Raw genomic sequence first — 17,494 nt, 5'->3', positions numbered from 1 at the left:
TGGTTTGTTTCCTGTACCTACAGTATTGCCTTTTCCAGAAATTCATATAATATAATTATGCAGTATTTTGCCTTTTCAGTCTGGCTTTTTCACTTTTTATAATGCTTTTGAGATTCACCCATGGTGTTTGGTATATTGATAAGACACTTGTTTTTATGGCTTTTTATACATCATACTGTGAATATAGCACAATTCTTTTATGTATTTATCAGTTGATGGAGTTTGAATTGTTTCCAGTTTTTGAATAGCTTGACTATAGTTGTTATAAATGTTTGCATAAAAGTTTATACATGGACATATGCTTTCATTTCTCTTGGATAAATAGCCTAGTAGGAGTATTGCTAAATCACAAAGTAACTGTATGCTTAACTTTGGAAGAAACTGCCAGTTTTCTGAAGTGGTTGTAGCATTGTACATTCCCGCCACAAATGTATGAGAGTGACTGTTGTTCCACATCCTTGCCAACAGTGTATTACCATTTTGTTTTAAATATAGCCATTCTAACGTATGAATTATAGTATCTTCAGCTTTAATTGGATTTCTCTACTATCTAATAACATTAACCTTTTCATCTTTTATTATCCTTATATACTTTGTTATTTATTATGCTTATTCATTATTAACCCTTTTGACTGTGCTTATTTGATGTTCATATCTCTTTTTGTAATGAAATGTCTGTTCAGATCATCAGGCCACTTTTTATTTGTTTCGTTTTTTATTATTGAATTGTGTTGTTTATATATTCTGAATATAAGTCCTTTATTAGATTTGTGTTTTGCAAATATTTTCTCTAAGTATACAACTTGTCTTTTTCTTTATCTTAGTGACTTTTAAAACACAGAACTCTTAAATTTCAATGAAGTCCAATTTATTAATGTTTTATTTTATGATTCATGTTTCTTCTGTCTCATTTAAAAATTTTTTTGCCTAACTTACAACTGTAACTTGTTTTATATGATTTCCGATAGAAGTTTTATAGTTTTAGGTTTTACATTTAGGTCTATGATTCATTTGAGATTAATTTTTATAAATGATGTGAAATAAGGATCAGAATTTATATTTTTTGCATATGGATGCCCAATTGTTCTAGCAGCATTTGTTGAAAACACTATCATTTGTTCATTGAATTGCTTCAGTACATTTGTAGAAAATCAGTTGACCATGTATTTATTGATCTATTTCTAGGATCTCTGTTCTGTTCTATGATCTTAATTGTAGATCAATATATCTATTCTTTCCTAATACAATACTGTTTTGATTCTTCAAGCTTTATAGTAAATTCTAAAATCAGGTGGTATGAGTCCTCCAATTTTTTGTTCTTTTGTTTTGGTTTTCATATTCCTTTTATTTTTTCGTATAAATTTTAGAATTTTCTCTTGATTCCTTCAAAAGATCCTTCTGGTATTTGGATTGAATTGTTTTGATTTCATTGGTCAATTTGAGATAGAGTTGACATATCTAACAATATTGTCTTCCGATTAATGAGTTCGATATATCTCACCTTTTATTTAGATTTTATTGGACTTTCAATATTTTATAATTTTTAACATACATAATTTCACATACTTTATTAGATTTATCTTTAAATAGTTCATTTTGGGGGTGCCACTTTAAATGGAACTTTTAAAAAAGATTACAATTTGCAATTATTTACAGGTAACAAATAGAAATACAATCTTTTTTTGGTATGTTGGCTTTGCATCCTGCAACTCTGCTGAACTCAATAAATTTAGTAGTATTTTTATATAAATTATTTGATGTTTTCTATGTAGAAAATTACATTATCTACAAATCAAGACAGCCTCATCTCTTTATTTCCATTCTGTTGCTTTTTAAAGATTTTTTCTTGCATAATTGTACATTCTATGACTTTCAGTATAATGTTGAATAGAAGTGGTGAAAGCAGACATTCTTACTTCATTTCCATTCTTACAAAAGAAAACAATTCAGTATTTCACCTAAAGCATAATCTTAATTACAGATTTTTCAAAAAATGCAATACATAAGGTTGAAGAATTTCCTTTTTACTCCTAGTCTTCTGAAAGTTATTATCGTGAGTGGATGTTGATTTTACCAAATGCATGTTCTGTATCTATTAATATGACTGAATTTTTTCTTCTTTAGTCTATTGATATCAGGTGAATTTCATCACTCATTATTCTACCAATCCCAGAAATAACCACTGTCCACACTTTCATAAGTTTCCTTCCTGTCATCAATCTATAAATATAACTTGTTTACTAAAGTAGAAAAATAGTATTTATATAATTTATATATTTCTTTTTTTAACATTTTGTTAAGAGCTATTTCAAGTCATTCAACTCTATTTAGGAACACAATATTTTTTGGCTAAATAAAAATACATCCTATATATATACCATAATCATAATCATAAGATATAATTGTAATATTTGAAACAATAATCTTTCCTTTGTACCAATTACCGTTATAAGTATTATTACATATATTAAAATTTTACTATCAGAACAACTGCATGAGGTAGATATTATTATTATTATTTTAGAACTAAGGAAACAGAGACAGAGAGGTTAGACACTTAAAGTCTCACAGTTTGTAAGTAGTGGAACTCAATTTCTGGCTCTGTAGACTATATACTGCCCACATGACACTGTTTATACTGCTAATACACAATACACATTTTCTTACTGTGTCCCTGACTATAAACAGTACTATGATAAACACAGCTGGAAATAAATAAATATTTGAACATATCTCTCACTATGTCCTTAGAATAGACTCATAATGAAGGATTAAAGGGTCAAGTCTTGAGGCCAAAATGTTTGGTTTCTTCAAGGAGGCTTGAGGCATACTGTTCAATTGCTTTTTAAAAATAGTCTTATCAACACGTGGGAATATCTCAAACTACTCAAGGTTAGCTTTTTAATTTTGTTAACTTTTCAAAGGTGAAAAAGAGTAGGACTTGTTTAATGTGTTCCTATGCTTATTAGTCATTTGTGTTTCTGTTTGCTAATATTTAGTGTGCTCAGATTTGAGTAAAATTTTTATATATCAAATCAAAAATGTGTTCTGAATATTCTGTTTGTTTTAAATTTTCTTTGCTGCTTTGTCTTTACCTTTTTTTCTTACTTTTTGGACACTGATTTTAAGGTCAAATCAATTTTTTCATTTGCATTTTATTCCTCACACTTATGATCAGAAGTTTCTTCCTGAGTCAGTAGAGACCAAATACATTTACGTACTTTATTTAAGTATGTTAAAGTTCATATTTTTTATTATGAACTTTAATTATTTAAATATTATTTAAAATTAATATTATATGGTGGGAGTTGAGGGGCTAACTTGGATTTTTTCTAAACAACAAACCAGTTACTCTTGCATCATAAATTCTATACTCATTTTTCCTTACTGAATCACATGACATGTTAAATTATTATCTGTGCTTTCTATTCTGCTATACTAATTATTACTTTAACAAGACAATACAATGTGAAATAATCTGAGTTCAGATCTGTCACATAACCTCAGCTAGTTACTTAACATCTCTAAGCCTCATTTCCTCATTTGTATATGGTAGTTTTAAACATTAAATGAAAAACAAAAACATACAAAACACTTTGTTTAATGCCTGTTACATTAAAATCTCTTAGAAATACAATTTAAATTATTATAACTATCAAAGACTCCTAATTCCACTTCCTCAACTTTCTTCAGTAAGCTTAACTAAAAACCACGTGGCCCAAGTGAGTAAATTTTGATTAATGGTATACTAGCATACTTCCAGAAATGTTTCTCACAGGCAAGAGAGATTGCAACATTTCATCCTTCTACCTCCCTGTCCTCTTTTTGGACCATGAAGTGAGGATACTAAGAGCTAGAATGGCGGAGTAATAAATTAGGTACTTATGATAATGGATCATCCCTAGACTGTTTTTATTTGCTTCTTTAACTCACTACATTAGAGATTTCAACTACTTAAATCTTTGAATCCCAAATTCAGTATAGCATGCTTATTTGTATACTTAAGTATTTTGAATTTAATGGGTTTTTTTTGCATTAAGAGTGAAAAATAATCTTTCTTCTTCTCTTTTATTTCTAGTTTAGAAAAACAATAAACTTTTAAATTAAGTTGTTATCAATTAATATATGTTATTACTTGGTGCCAAATTTTAAAGGAAAGATGAATAGAATCTTAACCATCCAACAGAAAAACAATTATTCTTTTGAAACTTTTCTAATATGTTCATCATGTGAACAAAACTGTTAAAAATAAATATTTTTCATCATTGCTTCATGGCTAAGCCATACAAAACAGATCAACTGTCAACAAACAGAGCTAAACCAGGTAATTCAGTTTCCCAAAAGATTTTTTAAAAATGAATTGTCTACTTGGCATTTTTTATTGCTCATTTAGCCACAATAATTAACAATACTCTTATATTATATTGAAAATTGGAGCTCAGTATTATACTATCATTCATTTTTTCTTAATATTCATCACCAGTCATTATTAAATGCCTTTATTTTGTTTTCTAATATAATCATAAGTACCAATTTTTCCAAGTTTATCTCTTACTTTAGTTTCAAGACACAGATTATTGAAGGACTCAAAATATTCATGTGCTGCTTCTAGACATAAAGTCCAAATAAAGCAAGGAATTAGTCAAACAATTTTTTTACTTAAGACTAATCAACATGTTTTGGGCCTGCTGTAGCTATTACACTTGCACTTATGTTCAAGGACAAATATCAAGAGGGAATATAGGGATACAGTCAGAGATAACACATCTAGTACATTGTCCCTCCAAAGGACACATTTGGGGGCAACTGCTCCCTGATGTTTCTAAAACCCTGAGTCAAGGAGAATTTCTACCATCTCTGTCTCATCCTCTTGTCCCAGAGTATGTCCTATCAGATAACAAGGGGTAGAGTAAATGCATTTAATTTCAGAAATAATAATAATTACATGAAGTTGACTCCATGGCAAAGCACTTTTTGTAGGTTTTTTCCCAATTAGAAATATCTGAATCTCTTAATAGAGACCGAAAAGTCTCTACATTTATCTATACCTCACAGAATTTAAGAATATTAAAATTTGAGGTTCTAAAATTTGTTGTTCAGCAATAGATTGTCAAAACTATTGTGAAAAATCTGAAAGCAAATATAATTGCTCTAGGAGTTTATTCATTCACTTATTAAGCACATATTATGTGCTAGATAGTGGGAATAAAACATATAATTTATATTCTGTTCTGAAACAGTTTTGTCTAGTGAGGGAGACTAATATGGGAATAATTATTACAATCCCTAGAACACGCAAGAAGCCAACACTTACTTTACTTAAAATATCAAGGAAAACTTCACGAGAAAGTAATATTTTATATTCAGTAATAGGAAAGAATTCAACAAAATGAAGGAGATAAACTATGAGATTTCCTGGTCCTCCAACTAGTTCCCAAATTCAAAAGACTCCAGTATATCCCAAAGAACGTCCAGTTGACATTGAGCCATCTGAGAAGAAAAGGAAAGAAAGAAATATTTATTTACCAGGTTTGACACCAAGATAAGATATATTTGCTAAGAGTTTTATACGCATTACCATAAGTAATCTTGGTAATAAACATACAAGTCATGCACTGTGATTCCTTTTTTACAAATAAAGACACTGGGATTCAGAGAAGGGCAGTATGACATATCTAGTAACTGGTAGAGCCAGGATTTTGCTCAGCTTCGTGTAATTTAAAAGTGTACCCCAGCAGACCAAAGTCCTTTCTGTAACCCTAAATCTATCTCTGTGTTTCTAATCATCTTCTGTACTGAGAGAACAAAGGTAGAAAGGAATTAAAATTCTAATCGGGAAAATGTAGCTTAGGGTTTACATTAGAGCTTTAAAGTCAGCCAGTCTGGGTTTAAATTCCTGACTATGCATGCTATTTGCAAGGTTGGACAAATTACTTAGCTTTTCTAAAACTCAGTTTCTTTGCAAAAGTGAATGCTAAAAACATCCACTTCAAGGAAGTTCTATAAGAATTACATTTGAAAACACATACAGAAACAGTTCTACACTTAACATACATATCTACTTAATAATTATCAGCCCAAGCTCTTCTTAAGTAAATGAGTGTGCTCAAACCATGGAAACATGTATGGCTTCCTGACAGAATTCATATAAGATACCCAGGAGCTTTTACAAGTGCCTAGAGAACTCAGGTTTTCTTGAGGATTCGTTAGAATTGGGTTCAGATCAAACCTGGAATTTTAGCAATAAGTCAGACTCCTGTTGTGGAATTTCCTGGATCGACCAAGCATTTCTAAATGTCAAGACTGCTAAAGTGTGGTCTAGGAGTGATCACTGAAGGTCCGTCTAAGCTACCGCTTTCTGGTAACCACGTAGGTGGGAAAATCTGACTGATAGATATGAGAGCATCATGTCGTTGCCCTGCATGGACAAGTGGATCCACTAGAAACTGAAGCACTGCTTCCAAAACCCTTAATTGGATCTCTATCCCATCCAGAAAATCAGGGAAGAGAGCCAAGGATTCTGACTGAACAGCATCTGCTGTGTGATTGATAGAAATGTCTGAGCATCCAACAGATGGATGCAAAACATCCCGGGGCTTAGCAATGTGTGCAAGTGACCATATACAAATTAAAAAGTGTTACATTGTTTTTCCGAGGAAACGTGACTTGATATTCTTAGCAAAAAAACAATTGTATTTATTTTACCCACATAGAAACTCTCAGAACTCTTTTACAGCAAGAAAGTGGAGGGTCCTGAATAATACTCACTTTGTGTGTAGAAAAATGAATATATGTACATTTCAATATTGTATATATGTATATGTACATTTGTATATATGTATATATGTATTGTATACAATATGTATATATTTGTATATATGTATATTTGTATTGTATACAATATGTATACAATATTGTATATATGTATGTGTACATTTCAATATTGTATATATGTATATGTACATTGTATATATGTATGTACATTTCAATATTGTATATATGTATATATGTATGTGTGATATATATGTATATATATATCCCTTGCAATTTTATATATTAGTATCACCTTATGTTATATATAATGTCCATCTTTGGACATTTTTTTCCAAAATAAAACTTACATCTAAATATCAGCATAATTAAGCTAATGGTTTACTTTATATAGGTGCCTAATTGCTTTAATAATATCAGATGAATTACAATAAAGTAAAAACATTAAAAAAAACATTAAATGGCATGGGCACCTAATTTTTTTTTCAAGATAGAGTTCTATAGGTATGTGTGTGTTGTAATATGTACTGCCTTTCAATCTGCTTCAATCATTTGATGCACTTAGCAAGCATAGCTAGAAGGAAGCAAAGATCATACATTTCAATTTCTCATTTTAAACTTGAGAAAACTGACACCCAGAGAGGTCGTTATTTGCTTACCGTAACCAAGTTAATTAACAACTCCCCTAGAAGTAGAAATTTCTCCTTCTACAATATTCAGTTCAACAGGAAACATTCTTAACTCTGTAAATTCTTGAATGATTTGAATAAAAGTCCTACTGACAAAGCAAGTTCAAATACTACAAATTTTAACTCATATCTCATACACCAGAAAGATCTCTTTTTTTTGGATTTAAATGTTAGCATTTGCTTTGGGTACTAATTGAGCACCCCACTTTTGGGTACCAGCTTTATAATATATCTGTTTATGTAATTTAACAAATGTCTCCAAACTCCAAGAGTATTCGAGCAACCTTTAAATCTCTTTTACCTTTTCCATTTCATTTTGTAAGCTTCTGGTTTACGGTCTCTCAAAAGCAATCCGTATACCATCAAATTTTCCATTTATGCTCTCAACTAGTGGGCTGAACATCTTTCTAATTGTAGTCCATTATTTGTAAAAATTATTTGTTTAATATTTAGTACTCATCTCACCACTAGACTATAAGCTCATTCAGGAAAATCAAAGATTCTTTTATACCTTGCACAGAACCCTGGAACATAATTGAGTATCAATAAATATTTTGGATGAATGAATGGAATATAGACTAGTTTTAATATAGGCATCAGGGAAAAGATATGGAAATAGAAAAACTATACTATGTCACTGATCAAACGCCTATAATGTTTTCCTGTGGCAGATGTGACATGTTTTGAAATATCAAAACTATTTTGAAGACAAAGGAATAATTATGACTTCATTAAACTTAATTTTTAAATAGTATTGTCTGAGTTTAAGCCTACTTTGCTCAAGGTAATATTTTTCTACCAGTTATAATAGATCAAATTTAAGAATAAAACTGGAGAGCAACTTAAAGTATATTTCTGAGTAAACATACACAGTTCTATGAGTATATCCTTTTACTGCTTGAAACTTTGAGTTCCAAAGGATTGCCATGTAACTAACTGCATAGACACTGGTAGAAGATTGAGTCAGAGTTTTCCAAGGCTAACATAATGGCATTAAAATTGCTGACCCTTTATTCCCAAACTGAAGAGATACGAATGAGACAAATCGATTTGTAGTTGTAGTCATGCCGTGTGGCTGGAACCCTATCACAAAAATATTCATCTTATCCAGGACTTTATTGAAAAAGAAAATGAGCTGATCTAGCAGGCCTGGAGTTGCGGCTTGAAAGCATCCCATGACAAAACTAACATTGGCAGCAAAACCTACAATGCTAGCACAGAGTTCTTTCAGAGGGCCTAGGCAAGAAGAATAGTGTGGTAGAATGAATTTGGGTTTCTGTCTAACTATATCTGATGTCCACCCACCCCACTCCAATTGAATCCTCCTTGCTTAAGCCAATAAAATGTGAGCAGAATCTATGTGTTTTACCATGTTTTTTCCTCCTTCCATGAGATCAGCAATGTTCCAGATCGAGGTTCTTCCATCAGTCGGGATTCTGGATCACTGAGGACCTGGAGCAAACTTCAGGAATACATTCAGGGAATACATTGTGTTGATTTAAGGCACTAAGATTTTAGAATTGTTTATTGTCACAGTATATTTAAACTGATCTAGCCAGAAAAGCCAATTTCTTTGATAACCATCTATATATTTGAGAAAAATTCTCTCTGAAAAGAAGTGGAAATAGTGATGTGGGAGACCAAGGAATGCTGAAAATGAGAAATGGAGATAACTTTTAATGGAAAAAGATGCCAATGGAAGTTAAAATAAAAATTATAGTTAATCCAATATATAAAAATAAAAAGGAAAATCAAAAATACAAAAGTGGCTTGAAATGTATTTACTATATCATAAGACTAATGGAAGTGGCCATAAAATCTTTGTTTTGCTTTTGTTCTGAGAAAAACTGTGACTCTATGGTCTAGAATGACACTTATCTATCCTCACTTCAAGTCTTCTCTGTATAATTTAGTGTCATCCCTCTTTCCAGTTGTTGAGGCTAAAAGCCTCGGAATCGTTCTTAAATCCTTTAATTCACTCATACCAGATATATAAACTATTAGGAAATCCTACTGGTTATACTTTGAAAATATATCCAGAGATCATCCAAGTAGCTAAAAAAAAATTTCCTCCCTAAACAATATCAAATAGTTTTACAAGTACAATAATTCTATACAAAACAAAACCACCCACATGACTTGAAAACAGAGAATATCGAAAAGTGAAAATAACTGAGTAGAAAGAAAAATTATCAAAAGCCGAAACTCTAATCTCACATTTCTGCCCACTCCTGCCCAGCAATAAAACTTTTCAGTAAGCAAGGCAGAGAAAACTGTAAAGTAAGCAAAAGAGGGTCATTAGTGAAGTGTCAGAATTGGGATGGTCATCAGAAAGATTAAATCCATACAAAGTCTGAATTATGAAAAAAGGTAACCAGTAGATCCGGACACTCACTACAGGAAAGAGATCTTCAAGTACACATGATTTAAAGAAGCATAGGGTCTGTAAAAGTCCAGGTGTGCAATTAAAGTATATTTAAGGGTTGAGTATAATTTTAAAAGTACAGGCCTGAAATAAAAAGATGGTCTTCCAAAAGCGTAGCTTTGTGGGGAGAAAGAAGACAAAAAGAGAGGAAGAAGTGTCTTTTGGAAATCTGATGATAAAAGGGGTGGGGGGCATGTGAAAAATTTTAAAAACCTACAAGACAAAAGAAAACTACACAACTTTTCCCACCAACAAAACAAAATAAACGAACAAAAGTCCATGGATCTATAAATAAATATTAGAATCAACAAATATGTAGGAAATATGTAGGGAAGAAGAGACCACTCTTCCTTACAATTAGAATATAATAAGTATGGAAAAGAAATAGAAAATCATTATTAAATACCACAGTTGTAATTGTTACAGACAAGATCCACCATTGATATTAAAAATAGTGGATAGATGTTTGAGAAGAAACAGATTTTCATAGTACAAAAATATTGACTTTACAGTGGAGAAATATGGAAGACACCATCATAACCGAGTGATAAAATTAACATCACCAGTAATAAGACATATCGACATCGTGAACCCTTCCATGGAGAAGTATGCTATTCTTGGCGAAAATGAATAAATTCATTTCAACATGAGAAAACATCACATTAAAATTGAAAGACATTGGACAAAATAACTGGTACTCTTGATTTTTTAAATTAATATTATAAACAAAAATTGAAAGATTATGATTTGCAATTAACTCTACCAGATACATCTTTACAAAGTAGAAATTTAGACCCTAAGAGTAGCACACATGTTATTTCCTTTTACAAAAAAAATGAATAAATTTATCCAACCACCTATTTTACTATTTTATGCAACAGCTATTGTGGGTTCCTGGGGAATATTTTGGTAATCTCTTCAATAAACTGTGTTTTGTGTCACTTTACTAAATTGAGTCGCTTACCAATTAAGCTGAGTGGCCATTATCATAAATCTAACACTTCTTATTTAATTTTAATTTATAAGAGTGTAAGTCATATTTAGGTAAAGCTCTCTAAATATTTTTGGACTTTTTTTTTACATTGTATGGACATCACTAGTAATCATTTATTTTAGTTATTTTATTTTCTGAACTTTGTTATTTTTCCCAGCAAATCTATAAAGGCTATAATTCCTTCCTTTATCCTGCATAGATTTTTAATTGGTACTATAACTTCTCAAAAAGATTAGAAACAATAGACATTATGTGCTTTTAACTGGCAGTAGTCAATTTTTTTATTTTTTGCAATATCAGCCAGAGTAACTGATAAATGTTCTTAAATCATTGGGCTAGTTTTTATGAGACACTTTGCTTTTATTCCTTTTTTTCTTTCCTTTCTTCTTGACTTTTTTCTTTTTAATGAAAAAGAGGAGTAGGGATTGGTAATGTTGGCAGTTGACAACTCATTTCTAGCATGCAATCAAGCTTCTAAGCAGCCTTGTGTTTTGTTTTCTAATTTGTAGTTGGTTGCCTCCTTTAACCTTATCAAAGCAGTTAAATTTCATCAAACTGTCAACCAGAGCCCTGTCAGCATCTTAAAGACAGCCACTGCTGACATGACGTAGCAAAACTAAATTGATCTTTCACCCCTTGGGGCATTCCACACAGCCAGCCAGTCCACCACCACCCGGAGCATGATTTAGAGTTCAGCTCTTTCTGCCTTGTTGCAGAGAAGGCAAGCTGTGCTGCTCCACAGCAGTATATAAAAATACTTCTGTTTCTGTGTGTAACACTTCAGTTTTCCTCTGGGTCTTGTTGGTGCCTAGGTGAGTCAAGTTTAAGGAAAGAAATGGAAAGAGATGGAAGTAAATCCAATACATTGTGTGTCTTATGGCTTAAATAATAATGAGACCAAGTACATTGTTGTCAATTCAAATGGCATTCTTCTCTATCTCTAAGTTCCCCTTACTTGAGTTATTCTCTGATCCACAATACATCGTGCTTGCAGGCCTATAAGGATAAGTTCCTAGAATAGATTCTTCAAATTGAATATAGTTACCTCATACAGTTTCCTTATCGTCATGACTAGAATTTTTTATTAGCCTCTAGAATGTTTGAATTTGATGAGAATATTTTTCAATTTCAGTAAGCAGCCACGCTTAAAAGTAAAGTTATTACAAACCTTTTTTCCACAACACAGTATATACCTGAGTTACTTTTGTGTCTTACTGTCATGGAGTTCTTCATAGAAAAAATCTTGCACTACAAAAATTTGCTTTAAAAATATGTGTTATTAGTTCATTAGTTTTGCATTAAGAAATTGCTTTTGAACTTACTACATTAAATAATTTATAGGGTAAAATTGACTATTGGGCTATCGTAAGTCCTTTGATAAAAATCTAAATTTCCTTAAATTCAATCATCATTTATTGAGCATCTTCTATGTGCAAGGCATTGGACTTACTGTTTGAATTATAAAGGCAAATAAGGTCATTTTTGCTTTCAGAGCATTCCCAGTGTAGTCAGGGGGAGAAAAGTAATAACTAACAAAAATGCCACGTGTTAATTGTTTTATGTGTGCAATGGGGATGATACATTTTTCATGGATAGGGTACCATAAATCCTCACATCTCTGAAAAAGAAACAACCCCCAACTCTATTACTGTGATGTAGCTACTATATGAGGTTTCAGACTGGTGAAATAAATGATACAGAATTAAAGTAATTTATCTAAGACCAAAGGTTTCTCGGCTGACCAAGTTGTGTATAGCATTTCCAGATAGAAAATAAGATATACGGGAGCTTAGAAGGGAAACTGGAGGGCCCCAGAGGTAATAAAGTAACTATTAGACTGCTTTTGATTTAATCCTACCCTAACTCCTGCTCTTCTATCAGCATACCACCTATTTCCACTCAAAAAGCAGCACATCAATGGTCTGACTTTTCCCTTCCTTCAGTAATAGTGATGAATTTTTATTTTCTCCCCATCCCCTCTCTTTCCCTCCCTCATACATATACATACAGATACAAACAGACGCCAACACATTATACATAATATATATGTATATATGATCATGTGAGATTTTACTCTTTAATTATCTAGTACATATAGAACATGCTACAGTTACTGACAGCTTTTAACTTTCTTTCTCTCAATCTTATTTTATATCATAGATTCATCACAGTTAATGACCTTCAAAATTGTGATGCTCAACCATTGGTTTAATGCTTAAAGGTCAAGCGCATACGGGCATATCATGCAAGATAGTGATTGAAATGACCTTCAAAAAACTCATTTGTTTATAATTTTATCATTGAAGATTGCTAGATTGCATAAATCATAGGAAGAAATTAAGCAAATTCCCTTTATAGAAGGCACATTTTTTTTTAAATCAAAGATATTAGGTACTCTAGGAGTTTATGAAATTGTCAATTGATAGAATTTTAAGTACTGCCTTTACTGCCAGTTATATGCCCCTTTAGGAACCTTCATTTGATTTCATATTTATTTCACAATCAAACTATAATTAGTATACTCTCTCTGTAACTATTTACAATACATATCTACCTATCATTGGGGCATTAGGCAGTGCTCTTTTTCTCATTCTCAAATTTGCCAGAATGTTCCATGTGCCTTTTTTCCACAGTAGAGCTTCTAAAACTATTTAACCAAATGTAAACTTTGTTATGTGAAATTTATATGAATGTTTCATGATCACCTGGTCAATTTTATTTAAACCATGAGCTTATCACTCAATAAATCTTATTTACACATCTCATAGTATTCAAACATCACTTCCCTGAAGGCTTCGTAACAATTTCAGAATAACCATTTATTTTTTTTGATGTGTCCTTTGACAAGAATCACAAAGGACCTTAGAGTTTTCATGTAAAATTTGAACTGGAGGAGTGATGTAGTACAGCATACAGCAGTTGCCTCCCAAAGTGATGCCATTGGTTCACTGGGGCTAAACAAAAGGGCAGAGATCAATAAGCTCCAAATGCTTGTGAATTGGGAGTTGAGGGAGGAAGACTGCATTTTTTATACTAAGTACCTTAAATGCCAATAGTGTGGCTAAGAAAATTGAAAGGACCAAGAGTGTAGACAGACAGACCAGTGAAGAGCCTATGGCAGTTGTCAGTCAAGAAATGAGGAGGGTCTTGGCAGCAAAAAATGAAAGAGAGATGATTTTGCAAAAAATAAAAGAGAGATGATTTTTTCCACGTATTGAGAAAGATGACAATTCAGGGCTTGGCAAATGACTTGAAATGGCAATAGAGATGAATAAATCAGAGATGACTCTGAGATTCTGCTTCAAGGTTTTGAACACATCTAAGATTGAACTCTATATCCCTTTACAAACACAGCTTTTCCTCCTGACTTGTCAAACTCATCATCTCAGTTATAGAGGATTCATTTCCTCTGAAGTAGCCTTTCACAACAGCCTCCTACCTGATCATTCTGCGTTTAGTCTTCCCACACCTTCGCATGTTGGTGTTATCCATAAATTGGAAATAAAGCCCATTTCCAGAAGTTTTGTTCATATAACTAGTTTATATTGCCATTTCAAGCTATATGGCTGGCTCACCATCATCTTCAGCCCATAAACTTGGAACATTTAGGATTAGACAACTAAAAAATAAACAGGAAGACAAGCTTATGATAAATGGGTGGATAATTATTATACATCATACAGTTCTCAAAGTATTTTCACATTTGATTTTTACAACTCTATGAAATAGGAATCGTTTTTTCAGCGACAGATATGAGACTCAGACATTTAACTCTCTGAAAGTCAGAACTATTAAATGTTAATAACTTTCAGCAGAACTATTAAATGTTAATAACTTTCAGCAGAATACAATGTAGAAAGTTGCAATTACTATTATTATTACTTTTAGGCGAGGCAATCCTTGGTTGACCTCACAGACTGCAAGGACCTTGTCAGCTTACCATCTCTTATTTTTTTATTTTTTACACCTACAGCACCTGGTCTTCCTAGGTGATCTCCCATCCAAGTACTAACCAGGCCCAACTTGCTTAGCTTCCGAGATCAAATGGGATCGGGCTTGTTCAGGGTGGCATGGCTGTAGACAGAAAGTTGCAATTATTAAATAGTTCCTTCTTTTGTTCAAATGCTTATATACCATATTAGAGACAATAGGCTATGAGTTTTAAATATGCCAGGATTTATGAGATTAATAAGTAGAGATTATATAGATTTCTTTCCAATTTTTTTCCAATCACATTATGAACTTCACACATGTTTTTTAACCTTTGTCTTTTATATACCACAAAAGATTCCAGGGCATAGTCTAAAAGCAGTTTTTAATATTAACTATTATCAAGAATCAGGAGAAAACCGATTTCAATTCTTTAAGTTTATATGACATCCAGACTAGCTGGCACGATGTCACGAATAGCTCAGTTGTCACCTCTCACCTTTGCCTACAGATCTTAGTTTAGTTGTTCCTGAAAAATAGTCCTAGCTCTAAAGGCATCAGATCAAACTCCCAGAGAAGCGGTTGACCTTAATATCAAACCATCTCTTTCAAGTCATGTCAAAGTAATAATCTTGTCCTTATTGCTTAGACCTTGAACTTGAGCTTTTCTTGCTTGCTTCCCTTCCCTGAAGACATACATACACTTCCAGAATCTCGGGGCTCTGGTTCAATTTGATACCCTTCTACTCAAAGAACAGTTACACCACAGTAGGGTTCTCCCTGGATGTGATGTCAGAAGACCTAAATTTAAATCTTAATCATTCCTCATGCAATCAGTACAATTTTTAGCTAATATTTATTGAGGCTTACTGAATTACATACACTATTCTTAGCACTTTACATTCATTAAGTCATTTATTGTTCATAATATCAATATGAGCTAAGTATTATTATTATCCACATATGTTACCCACTAAAGAGCCTGAGACACTGGCAGGTTAGGTTACTTGTTTGAGCTGGTTAGTAGCAGAGTTAGGACCACTGGCAATTCATTCATCTTATCTGAACTTGCTTCTTCATCAGTAAAATGGGTATAATAACAAGCCCCTGATTGAGCTGTACCTGGATTACATAAGAAAATGTGTGTGAAAATACTTATTAAGCTATAAAAAGCTCTATAAATCCCAATATTGTTGTTACTAACTAATGTCTTGATACCACATTTAGCCAGATCCTAAATGTCTGGCTTTGATCCTTGGGTTCCTCAGACTTTCTAGTTACTTTTATCCTGAGCATAAACTTCTATTTGTAGCCTGCAGGTACATATTCATTTTTATTACCAAAAAGAGCCTCCATCTCCTAAATCAAATAAACAATTTTCTCCCTCTTTACCTAGTCAGCCAATATGGGTGTGCCGAGCTTACACATTCATTAAATGAGGACTACCCACATGGTTCCAAACCATAATTCCTTGATATAGGTAATCATAAAAAGCTATTATATGAGAGCTAATATCCCTATAAGTATGAGAATTCATATTAAAAATGTGTTCCACAGAGGACAGAACCACCCCATAGCTAATGAAAGCAGAAACAAGAAAAAGTAATCAAATTCAGGTGAGGTGTGGCCAGCACAGTGTCATTTGACCTTGTGGTTTGTGTCCTTTGTGTGACTGTAATGTCATGCTGTCCTCACATTGAAAGAAGCATTGGATCTATAAATTGATCTATGGAAGCAGGAGTGCATTGTTTGTCTCAGTGTTTTTATTCTATGTTGGGCAGAGTGTCCTGATTCAACCTTACTTTACATTTTTAGAAAATGCTTATTTACAAACTGTGTTTTAAACCTTTGGCTCTGTTGTGTAAGACTTGTATAGTTTAAATGGCAACTTGAGGGTGAATGTAATCTTTTATTTCCTGTATTAGAGAGGAAGAAAACCATTATCTCTTACAGCAAGGCTACTAATGAACTGCAGCCCTTATTCACAAGTTGCCCATAAGATTATAGTGAAACATCTGGAACAGCCATGTTAGCAACAGACAGAATGAGCCTGCTGGTTTTGCTTTTGGGAACAGCACCCCTTCATGGGATGAGTTTCAAGGGAGAAAAAAAGCAAGGCTTATAAACCATCTTACGAATCTCTTTCCAACTCTGCCTGCCTGTATTCTTTCACTGTTAAATTATGCACTATCATGTACATGAAGAAGTAGGCCCCAAAGTGTTGATTTGTCCAAGGAACATAACTGAAACTGGAACCCAAATCTCCTGACTTTGATCCATAGTTCCTTATAAGTACCAAAAGGACCTTACACTCTATTTTTGAAACTAGATTTAAATATATGGAAATTTCTCTCTGTCTGTCTGTCTGTCTGTCTGTCTCTCGCTCTCTCTCTCACACACACACACACACATGTTATTGACAAGTTAAAATACAAGGTTATCATAAGTGCATATGAGATAAATTTATAAGTTTTAGGTATATGTGATAAGTTCTACGTATTTTTGGTTGAGATTATGATTTCTGGGTGGAAACAATCTAGAAAGTGTGATCAACTGTCAAGTTTATATTTTTCTATATTTATACATGGATCAAATAGGTACAGGCAGAGAAAAAGAAAAGATGGAAAGAAGGATGGAAGGAAGGAAGGAAGGAAGGAAGGAAGGAAGGAAGGAAGGAAGGAAGGA

General features: G+C 32.5%; 1 pseudogene; it reads right to left on the bottom strand.

Moving 5' to 3' along the window:
* Window positions 1–14,843: 14,843 nt before the first annotated feature.
* On the bottom strand, window positions 14,844–14,961 carry LOC120589724 (uncharacterized; annotated as a pseudogene).
* Window positions 14,962–17,494: the final 2,533 nt, after the last annotated feature.

Source organism: Pteropus medius, unplaced genomic scaffold, assembly GCF_902729225.1.
Source record: "Pteropus medius unplaced genomic scaffold, Ma_sr-lr_union100, whole genome shotgun sequence".
Lineage (NCBI taxonomy): Eukaryota > Metazoa > Chordata > Mammalia > Chiroptera > Pteropodidae > Pteropus > Pteropus medius.
The sequence above is the reverse complement of the archived record's forward strand: the minus strand, read 5'-3'. Positions and strand labels throughout refer to the sequence as shown.